Below are 10,761 nucleotides of genomic sequence, written 5' to 3'. Positions count from 1 at the left end.
CCCTTTCCGGGGGGGGGCCTTAGGGGGAAGGGGAAAGGTTAACCCTTGGGGGCCCCCCCCCTCCCGGTTGCCCCCTTTTCCCCGGCCCCCCCCGGAAAATCGGTTGGCTGGAAGAACGGGCCCCCGGGGCCCCATTACCTTTCCCATTGAAAATGAATGTTGAGGACTCCCCCCGGCCCGCCGCGCGTGGAGGTCGTGACTCCTTGGCGTTTACAGCCTTCGAGTCCGGGGGCGGGGCCGCGCGTGAGGTGCAGCGCCTTCGGGGAAGCGCGTCCGTGGCGAGTAGGAAATGCGTGCTGGCGGTGCCCCGGGGAAGCCTCGCGCTCCGTCGCGTCCGTTTCTTAGGGACCCGCGCTGTACCGAGCAACACAGCATTTCACATGCTCCCACGCCGGGGGGTGGAGGTGCCCTGTCAATGCACGTATATTTAAAACAACAACAAAAACGCTATTTTGAAGAACGAGGTGGGGGGACAGACAAAAGCTACTTTCTCAAGCTTTGGGGGATTTGTGAAAATAGGAAATAGGATAGTGGCCAAATTTACAAGCTGTTCTTGGTGGTTGTGCTTTCCTCCGTGCTCTGAACTGCCTGCGTGAACTCAGGGAGCTGCCTTCGGGAAGGGACGGTCTTGCAGAGGCGCGCTGTCCTGGGGGATTTCAGGCAGCGGTTCCCACTTGCTGCTCCTCGCCCTCGCCACCCATTCATTCCTCTTCCTGCAGCCGGCTTCTGTGGACTGCCACCCTGAGCGCCCCTCGCCCCCACGCAAGCACTCACTCCCAGCAGTTGTCTTTTCATGGGAATTCTCTTTGTTAAAAATGTCAAGGTTGTTAGCGTGGTTTGGTAGAGTATTTCTTTTTAAAACAGCGAAAACGATTTTGGCGATACGGACCTTGCAAGATGGGGAATTTGAGTGCTGTTAACCATTTGTTAGCACTTTAAACTTTGGAGGCTGGAAAATGGAGGCAATCAAGTGTTCTGAAGGATAGATTTTTCTGCCCTTTTGAATATAGGGGTATGGTCTTTGTGTCTAATTGAAATTTCAGTGTAATATACTGTTCGTTCTTCAGGTGCAGAGAAAGAATAAGATAATGACGTTGATACAGCTATATTCAGCCAGATTTCCAAATTATAAATGGACATGTTCATAGGATATGCTGTGGCATGCCTGTGTATTGCAGTTTGCATGATTGGGATACTTTTCTACACATGGTTTTTTTCCCTCTACACACGTCATTAATTATGTATCCCTCAGTGATTTTCAAGCTCTGTTTTATAGAGGAGTTTTGTTTGTGGAAGTAAATAAATTTTACTATGAGCTAGCAATAATTCTATTACGTGAAAAAGCATTCCTTAAATAATGTTGTACTCTCGTGTTTCTCAGTATTTAAAAAATATACATGTAAACTACTTTATGATAAGAAATATTTATATCTTCTGGACATCTTACAGTAAATTACACCCACCCCACCCCAAAAAACCCATACTGTTTTGTTAAACTACATCTTGAAATATATATAATATAAATGAATATAAAAGTAAGATTTCTTGTACATATATTGAGAATATAAAACTTGCTACAGAGAAACCCATACTTCAACTTGTTAAGGATTATCACATTGAGTTTGCTGTAAGTATAGTTAAAAAAATTTTTTTCTCAACAGGTGAAAAAATTTGAAGTCACTGGAGTATATTTAGAGTTTACAGCTTTCAGAAATCAAGCCTGCATTTTTAACATGTCCAAAACTCCCAGTAAAGTTAATATTAATTAATAAACAAAAACTGTGTAATTATCTGATTCTGAATTCTTTCCCCAAAGAAAACTATTCCAGTCTACCTAATACGTAAAATAAAATTTGAAAATAATTAATAAAAAAGGGAGGTCAGTATGGCTTAGTAAAAGTCTGAATGCTACAATTTTTAATGAAGACACTGTTTGGAAGTACAAACTGTTTATAGATTTATGAATTAGTAAATTAATGCAAAGGTGTAACACCTGATAAACCTATGTTAATAAAGTACCATACTTAAGTCTTTCATATGTAGTAATTAATTTTGGAAGTCCTTAGTTCTTTATATTGGTTTGGAGACAAGGTGTTTCAAAACTCAAGTTTGCTTTACAAATGAGATCCTAAAAATGGCAGCAGGAGAAATTTTCTTCCCCCAAAGGTGGTGATTTCATATTTATATTATAATTTCTGACCTGATTGGTTTATTACATTTTTACTAGTTCAGTTTTTCTGTTATTGCATGAAAAGTAGTTTTCTGCTTTAGAAAACAGTCCAGTTGACCTGATTGTCCTGTTTTTTTGAGTGCATATCTTAAGTAATTTAAGAAATAAATTAAGTGTCTTAGTTTTAAAAGCTCCCATCTCTTAAGTTTGTGAAATTTGAAAAAGTATTTTAAAAGTGGCATATTCAAATTTGAATGATAAATCCTTACTGATTTAAACCTTGTTGACTGAAGATATTGATACCTGAGAGAATCAGTTAAATTGTCTTCATCTGAGTGGAATGGAATTACTACTACTACTACTATAATTATTACTACTTAATAAAAACCTCTTCTGCGTTTCTTTTAGTCATTTTTTAAGTGTCTTAAACATTGTTTTGACATATCAATGTATTGAGCAGGATAACAACATTTTGGTAGCTTGTTTAATGGAGGGAAGTAAGGTTATAAATAACTTAAGTACAAGACAGTTTTTTCAGGCTTCATTGTGAGGCGCTGACTCAGGTGGACCTGGGAATCTGTCCAGTTTCCACATCCCAACTCTTGCTTAGTTGCTGGATGTAACTCTATGTTGAGTTTAGATGGCTCCCTCTCATTTTTTTTTTTTTTTCCCTCAGCACCAAGTTAAACAGAATTACACTTTCAGAAAGCTTTCCTGCTGAGATGCAGAGTAGGAGTAAATAGAAGAGTGTAGTGTGAGTGAGATGTTCACAAAGCAATTAAAGTAGGCCAAACAGACTTCTAGAGGGAGCTGCTTGTCTTGAAGATCACTGTAAGGAACTATGCCAGTCCCCTAAGTCTCTCCAGCTAGTGAAAATTCTGGTAGATGTTCTAGATGCTAACTGTAAAACATGAAATCAAATGTTTCAACATAAGAACTTGATAATTCTGAAATGCTCTATAATTTATGTAGTTGCTTAATAACCTCAGTTTTTTTTTTGTAAATTTGTGGATTATTAAATAAGTTTGAGATGGCTACAGTTTTTAAAGCTATGGCATTTATCGAAAACTCAAATTACAAATAATTTTTCTAATGCAGTCTTGTTTGTTCATAGCCTCTTTTTGCTAACCCATTTAAAAATATTTTAAGGTTATATAATTACCTATTTGATATAATTATTAGAAAGATGAGTACTACTGAGATTTAGTGATTTGCCACAAACAAAATTAGTCACTTTAGTAGGTATTTGAAGTCCTGAGAAGAAAATTGCATTAGCTTTCTGTATTATATTTGATTTAAAGTAACAATCAGTAAATCAAAGGCTTAATCAGGAGCCCTCTTAAGTCTGTGGACACAGTAGAATCTGGTAATATGCGATTCCATTCATTCAGTGAACACTTAATGAGAACCTGCTGTGTAATATTGAGCTATTTTTTTAGGTGCAGTTGTTTTGAACAACTTTTACCCTCCAGAAGCTTACAATGTGGTAGAGATGATAGATATGTAGACATAACTCAAACATAGTTTAGAATATAGTAGAAATGTGTATAAGAGCCAGGCCTCAAAGAAGGACATGATTAGTGACATGTTCTGGTGGCAAAAAGGGGAGTCAGGGAAGGCTTCATGAAGGAAGTATGGATTAAGTCATTTTAAAGGAATTTTAAAAGAAAAATTCTGATAGAGGAACAGATACAAGGTAATTTACAAATGAAGTGAAAATTGCTTTTGGCAGGGCAGCTTGGCAATGCATGTCAGAATCCTTGAAATGTTATTTTTTGACCCAATAATTTCAGTTTTAGGGATTTTAATCTATGAATGTAAATCTTTGGGCAAAGTCTGATTATCTTTTGAATCATCTACTTCTTGTCATTATTCATTACCAGCCTAGTCTAAACTAGCATTTTGGGGATGTATTTGCAACAATAGCCTCCTAATCTTGGCCTACCCCAGTCCATTCTGTTCCCTTCTAATCTATTTTCTACATTGTAATGAGAGCTTTTCAAAATACAAACCTGATTATATCACCTACCACTTGATAGGCTTCAGTAGCTTTCCATTGCCTTTAGGATAAGGACAAAGCTACCTATCTTGTGTGGTGGCATCTACATGTCTTATAAGGTCTTGCATAATCTGGCCCCTACCTTTCTATCCAGTCATGGTTTGAGCCATGTTACTCTTACCTTGCTCTTTGTGTTCCAGCCTTATTGGCCTTATTTCAGTCCATTATTCTTGCCATGCTCCCTCCCACAATGAGGCCTTTGTACCTGCTGTTCCCTCTGCCTAGAATGTTTTTCCTTTTCCTTCACCTATACTTTGATTTATCTTTCCTCAGGGAAGCCTTCCCTATCATAGACTCTCAAAACTCTAAACTCTCCTTCATAACACTTGCTATAGTTGTAATTTTATAATATGTTGGAGATTAATGTCTTTCTCCCCACCCCCACCCCCGCACAACCTCCCTAAGTGCTGGTTTTGTGTTCATTTTTGCTCGCCATTATATAGTCAAAGCTTACTACATGCTTGAAACAAGCATTTGTTGCAGGAATTAGTCAATAGATGATAGTCTTCACAGAGAACAACCCAAAATGTCCAACAATTGGGAAATGGTTATACAAACTGAGCATATTCATATAATAAAATTTATGTAATTAAAATCATGTTTTAGAAGAATATAAAATAATATGGGAAAACGCTGTCAGTATATTATGCAGAAAAATCAGTTTACAAAATAGTCATTTATTAAATATGCAGAAAAAAATACAACAAAATGTAGTTTGTTTATCTCTGGGAGGTTGTTTTGTATTTTTCAGGTTTTCTACAGAGAACATGTGTTGATTTTATAATTTAATAAAAAATTGACCATGTACAAAATTAAGGAAGATCTGGTATTTTAGATATGGTTCCTATATATATAGTAACAAAAAAAAAATTGAGGTTCATACTGAACACCAAAATAAGTATCAACCAAAATGCATAATTGCATGATTATAGTGTCTAACTTGATTATATAAATTCAACATAGGAACTGCAAAATGATTCTTATATTAAAGCAGGCCAGTAATTTCTGGTTTTATTATACTCATTTATGTGTAAACTGATTTTTAAATGTTTTGAAAAGTAGTGTGGTTTTGGCACATGACAGCAATGAAACAGAGCAGAGACCAGAAATATATATATATAATATATATATATGAACTTAATATATGGTAAGAAGAGTTACTTAGTAAACATTGTTGAGATAGCTAGTCATCTGGGGCGTGGGGGAGTTGGCTTCCAGATGAATCAAAAGATTTAAATATGAAAACAAGCAAAAAATGTAGGATAATTATTTTTAATATAATCTAGGAACAGTGAAAGCCTTTCAAAGTATGAAGTAGAACCGAAGCCATATTGCTGAATTTTACAACATAAAAATAAAATTCTGTAGAGAGAAAAAAATCAAAGTTAAAAGAGAGACAGACTAGTAAATCTTATTTGTACACTTTTCACAAAGAACTAATATCCTCTTAATAAATAAAGAGCTCCTAGAAAATAATTCGATAGAAAAAAAGAAGCAAAGAGAATTCATATAAAAAGATGTGCAGTTTTATTTATAATTAAGATGTAAATGAAACCTGTATCATACCTTTTATTACCTATCAAATTAAGAAATACTGGTTACATAGTATAACTTGGGGAGGGTAAGAGGAAGGGGAAATAGACATTCTCATACATTGCTGGTGGGAATATGAAGTGCACATTTTCTGTGGAAAGCAATTTGGAAATCATTTTCAAAATTAAAAATGTGCATATATTTTTGCATTAGTAATTTTATTCAATAATTTTATCTTCTAAAAGATTGTATATGTGGCAAATAAACATGTAAGAATATTTGTGGCAGCATTATTTGTCATTGCAAAAGATTGGAAACAGTCTAAACTTAAATCAGTAGGGGAATGGATAAGTAAATGATGGTATGTCTACTCAGTAGAATACTAGGCAGTATTTCTTAAAAATAATGAGGCAACACTGTGTACTGCTATAATGTCACGTCTAAGATATATTAAGAGGGGGGAAAAAAGCAAGATGCAGGACTCCATGTATAGTATCATGCCATTTGAGTGGTTTTAAAAATATATAAAATACACATTTACATGTAAATATCAATGTATATTATAAATATGAAATAATACATTTCTGAAAGGATACATAAGAGTTTGGTAATAGTGAGTGGAACTGGTGGCCCAGAGAACAAAGGTGGGAAACTAAATTCTTTTAGTATACTGTTTGGTAATGTTTGAATAATTTTTACCACGTGCATGTAATACCTATTGAAAGTTAAGTTTTAAATTATGTTGTGCTTGCAGGAATTGGTATGGAAGAACAAAAATAAAATCATTTGACAACTGTTTACACGTAGTTGTAACAGTTGTCAAATGATTACTGCAATACTGTTTAATTTTAGGTTTTGCTAGAAGTCTTCTAATTCAGAGCTTCCAATTGATGTTATGTGGCTTACTTGGAGGATGGCTCTAGCAGAGTAGGATCTGAAGGAAGGCTGTGAGGTTCTTGTAAGCAGATAGCATAAGCAACTAGCAGTTTCTGCTCCTTTTGATATTTTAAGTGCATTAAAGGAGGTGCTTTACTTTTAGGAATCTAGCCAACCACACAGTGTATAGCTACTTCTCATGGAGAAGGGATCCTGGAGCTGCTACCAGAGTTTGTATTCTGGGTGCCAGGTGCAGCCCACTGAGATGAGAAGACAGTGTGGCAGGGATGCTGTCCAAGGGGGGCGGGGGGCGGGGCAGCTCTTGACCTGACTCTCTGTATTTGCCTATATTGGATCCTTCTAGCTATGTGTCTGATTTGCCATTTAGCTTGCTGCAAGGTGACTGCCTAATAGTGCATCTGTGTTCTGCAAGAATGAAGCATCATTGTTATTTTGAAATATTGTTCCTGATGTGGAAAAGGTTGGATTTTAAATTATATTATTACAAACTTCATTTAAACTTTTTCTTCTATAATTATATTAAAAATGTGAGGCTTTTTTTTCTTTTCACCAGGCACTATGTCGATGCCTCCTCATGCCCTCTTGTTGGCCAGTGTGCTCAACAAATATTATTTACTATGTGGAAAAGGTTGGGAAATACTTTTCTGGTCAAATCCTGTTATTTTATACAAAAACAAACAAACAAAACAAAACACTGAAATCTAGATAGGTAAGCACAGGGATTTGTCCAGTATCCTATATAGTAGTTGGTTGATGTGGGGCTGGGTCTAAAAACTGAGGATCTTAACTCTCAGCTTTCACTGCCTCACACTGGCCGACCAAACCTGAGAGTTAATTGGAGGAAGACATTGATAGCTGAAAGATGAATATACAGAACTTTAGAGAAACTGCATGTACACAGCTTCGAAATCTTTAAGGACCTACTGTGCCCAATAGTGCTTAAAAATCTTCCTACAGAATAGGTTATAGTAGGATTTGTTATGATAATTGTAGCTATTGTCTTTTAAAAATAAGAATAAAGGTTAGATTATAGCAAGAAGAATTTAGGAAAGATACATAAAAATTGATACTAGAACTTTATGTATAATTTTTTCCAAAGAAAAAGGGCATTCCTATCAGGAGACCTTTCAAGTTCCTTTGCTAATATTAAACTTTCTCTTGTTTTGCTTGTGATTGTATTAAAATATGAGTGGAGAATGATTTGGAGTTAAGTAGGTTGGTTGGGATTAAATAGGTTTCAAAGAATGTTGCCATTAGCCCTAGTGTATTGTCACTTTGGTACCTGCTTGCCATTTTAACACCACAGTGATACTAATAGAGGAAATACTAGGAGTTAAGGTACAGTAAACTTTGGGTAAATTGTGTTAATTTGTAGTTTCTAAGGTAGGATACAAATAAGGCAGGAGTAGGTGTCTTAGGCTATTAAAAGAGAAAAAAATCCACTGTCAAAACATAAAATGGATGCATTTTTGAGATAAAAATAAATTATAAGTAAAATCCTCTTATGACAGTCTGTTTGACCTTTTGGTGTGTGGGTGGTATTTTGTTTCAGTTTTTGGAGGGTCATTCCTTTTCAGTTTTCCAGATGATCTGTGTTTCTTCTAGTTCTCAATAGATTTTTAAATATTTCATTTTTTAATGAAAAATATTTTATTGCTTAATTAGTACTGGCAAACTGGACTGTTTTCTGCAGCAGAAATTGAATATATGCCTAGCAAAGTACATTTTGAGAAAAAGGAGTTGTAATTGTCATTGGGAAATTTAGGGTTTTATTTTTTTCCAATTCTATTTTCTTTTTAGATGATAGTTGTGGGAAATACTAAGAATTTGAGGTCAATTTCCTTGGGGACAGTTTTTTCATTTCCTTTGGGTTGAAAGAGCATTTACTATATAAACGATTAAAAAGAAAAAGGAAAGTGTGTTACCTCAAAAATGTTTGTGTAATATATAACAATATAACAAGAGTTTTCTTTTTTTCTTCCATTTATTACATTTACCAAGGAAGTATAACAAGAATTAAAAGAACGACCTTATTTTGTATATATATTTACACTTAAAAATAATTTATATATTAAATTAGATTTTGTTTGAGAAGATGAAATGAAAGACTTTGTAAGAATACATGTTGATATGTGAAAAAATGTGAAGTTAAAACATGTTGGCATACTCCTAGTTTCTCAGAACAAGAAAATGACTAATCTAAATTTCATTTCAGAATAAAAACCAAGACAAGCCACATAAAAGCAACCTAAAAATTAAACTGTCATCATATTATTTGTTTTAAAACTATGGAGTAATATATCTGAGGAAGATTTCTCTCAAAATTGTTTTTCTCAATTTCAAGTAAGTAATTTATTTTGGTTAATATGTTGGGGATGAGGGGGGGTGGGTGAGCCTTGACATTGAAATTGATAAATCCTACTTATCCTTAAAGTGACAACTCAAATGTCAACCTCTTTAAAGCCTTCTATGACTCCTTTGCCCATTCCTAAAAGATTTTCTTTTTAATTTCCCATAGTCCTAGCCCCCTTTCATATTGCTGATAAAAGACTTACTACACTGGGTGTTGTGTTTGTCTGTAGGAATAAGTCACATGGCACTACCCAGAAGTGCCTCCTGGCACCCCCTAGTACTCTCCCCACTGCTGTCTACTGCTGAGAGATACAGGGAAAGTTATTTTATTTCTGTGAATCTTAATTTCCTCCTCTGTAAAGTTAGTTGATAATTTCTACCTCTTTGGATTATTATTAAATGCAATTACCAGCAAATGTTTGATATGTAGGGTGTCCCCAAAATATACACACTTTGACAGCTGATGGCTCAATTTTGAAAATGAGATATATTTTAATAAATACTGCCTTTATAATTATTCAAAGTGCGTGTATACGTTTTTTGGGACATCCTATATATATAGTAACATAAGTGTTACTTTACCCTTCTAACGCCAGAATTGGCTGCATTACTTCTATATATAGTAAGCACTCTTTAAAATGTTTGACTTTTGAACACACAACACAGTATACTTAACAGAATTGTACACTTGAAACCTATAACATTTATTAACCAATGTCACCCTAATAAATTCAATAAAATTTTTAAAAAATATATATTTTACCTCACTTAAAGGAAAAGTTTGACTTGAATTGAAATGAAAAATGGAATTTTTGTAGCATTTATTCATCCCTCACAATAGGACAAACTAAAATACCTGCACATTGTGGTGTAAAGCTTTTTACAGTTGGTCACTGACTCACATGTCTATAGGCCATGTAATTACCTATTTGAAACACTTTTTTAAAAATTGATTTTTTTATAAGTACCCCACCCAGGCTTGATTTTTTTTTAACTGTTGATTTTACGCACATGCGCGTGCACGCACACATACACACGCAAGTGTCCAGGCCTGATCTTGTCTTGAAGAAGGCAAGGTTAAGCCATTGATAAAGGAGTAACTACAGTTTTCCAGTGCTGCAGATTAGGTTAAGTGTAATGTCTTGTGAAAGAACCTTATTTTCCAAAGCCATGAGTAATGCCTTTTTTTTTTTACATGATGGTAGAATGTATTGAAAGTGTATGTGCCAGTGGTCACAGTAAATAGGTTTTATTGCTCTCTTCTTGTTTTTGCCTTTTGTGAAATGGTAACACAACAAAAATTGAAGCCTGTGGTTTTTAAACCTGATTGTGGAATGTGGACTGAGTGAATTCATTATTGCCTGGAGTTTTAATTCTCTTCATATTTTTTCTACATATATTTTCAGGTTTTATTTTCTTTTGTTTTTTTAGTAACATTGTCTTTTTTTTTTTTCATGAAGTCATTAGAAAGACTTTCGAATTAATTTTGATGATCACTCCTTGGTTGATGATGCTTAGTGATTTTAAAATAGAAGTCAGGTTAGTCAAAAGACCGTAATTTTACATCATTTTACTAACAGGGGTGATAAACCATTTATTGAGCCCTTCCAGTGTGCCCTGTTTTAAGTTATTTAATCTCTTTGCAACAACTCTATAAAATAGGTACTGTTATCCCCATTTTACAATTGAGGAAATGAGGCATGGATAGGTCAATTAACTTTTGCCTGAAGTTATTCAACATATGTTTATT

General features: G+C 34.8%; 1 protein-coding gene across 14 annotated transcripts in view; it reads left to right on the top strand.

Moving 5' to 3' along the window:
• Positions 1-6,952: 6,952 nt before the first annotated feature.
• The window catches only part of REV3L (REV3 like, DNA directed polymerase zeta catalytic subunit), a 153,915-nt gene continuing 150,106 nt past the window's right edge, over positions 6,953-10,761 (top strand). For 6 of the 14 annotated variants that reach the window (XR_002828112.1, XR_002828113.1, XM_023750119.1 and 3 more), the window contains exon 1: positions 6,953-9,002. The gene's annotated coding sequence lies outside the window, so the exon portion shown is untranslated. The remainder of the gene's footprint in view (positions 9,003-10,761) is intronic. The other 8 variants (XM_023750114.1, XM_023750118.1, XM_023750117.1 and 5 more) reach the window with 4 other exon arrangements.

Source organism: Myotis lucifugus, unplaced genomic scaffold (genome assembly GCF_000147115.1).
Source record: "Myotis lucifugus unplaced genomic scaffold, Myoluc2.0 scaffold_11, whole genome shotgun sequence".
Classification (NCBI taxonomy): Eukaryota; Metazoa; Chordata; class Mammalia; order Chiroptera; family Vespertilionidae; genus Myotis; species Myotis lucifugus.
The sequence above is the reverse complement of the archived record's forward strand: the minus strand, read 5'-3'. Positions and strand labels throughout refer to the sequence as shown.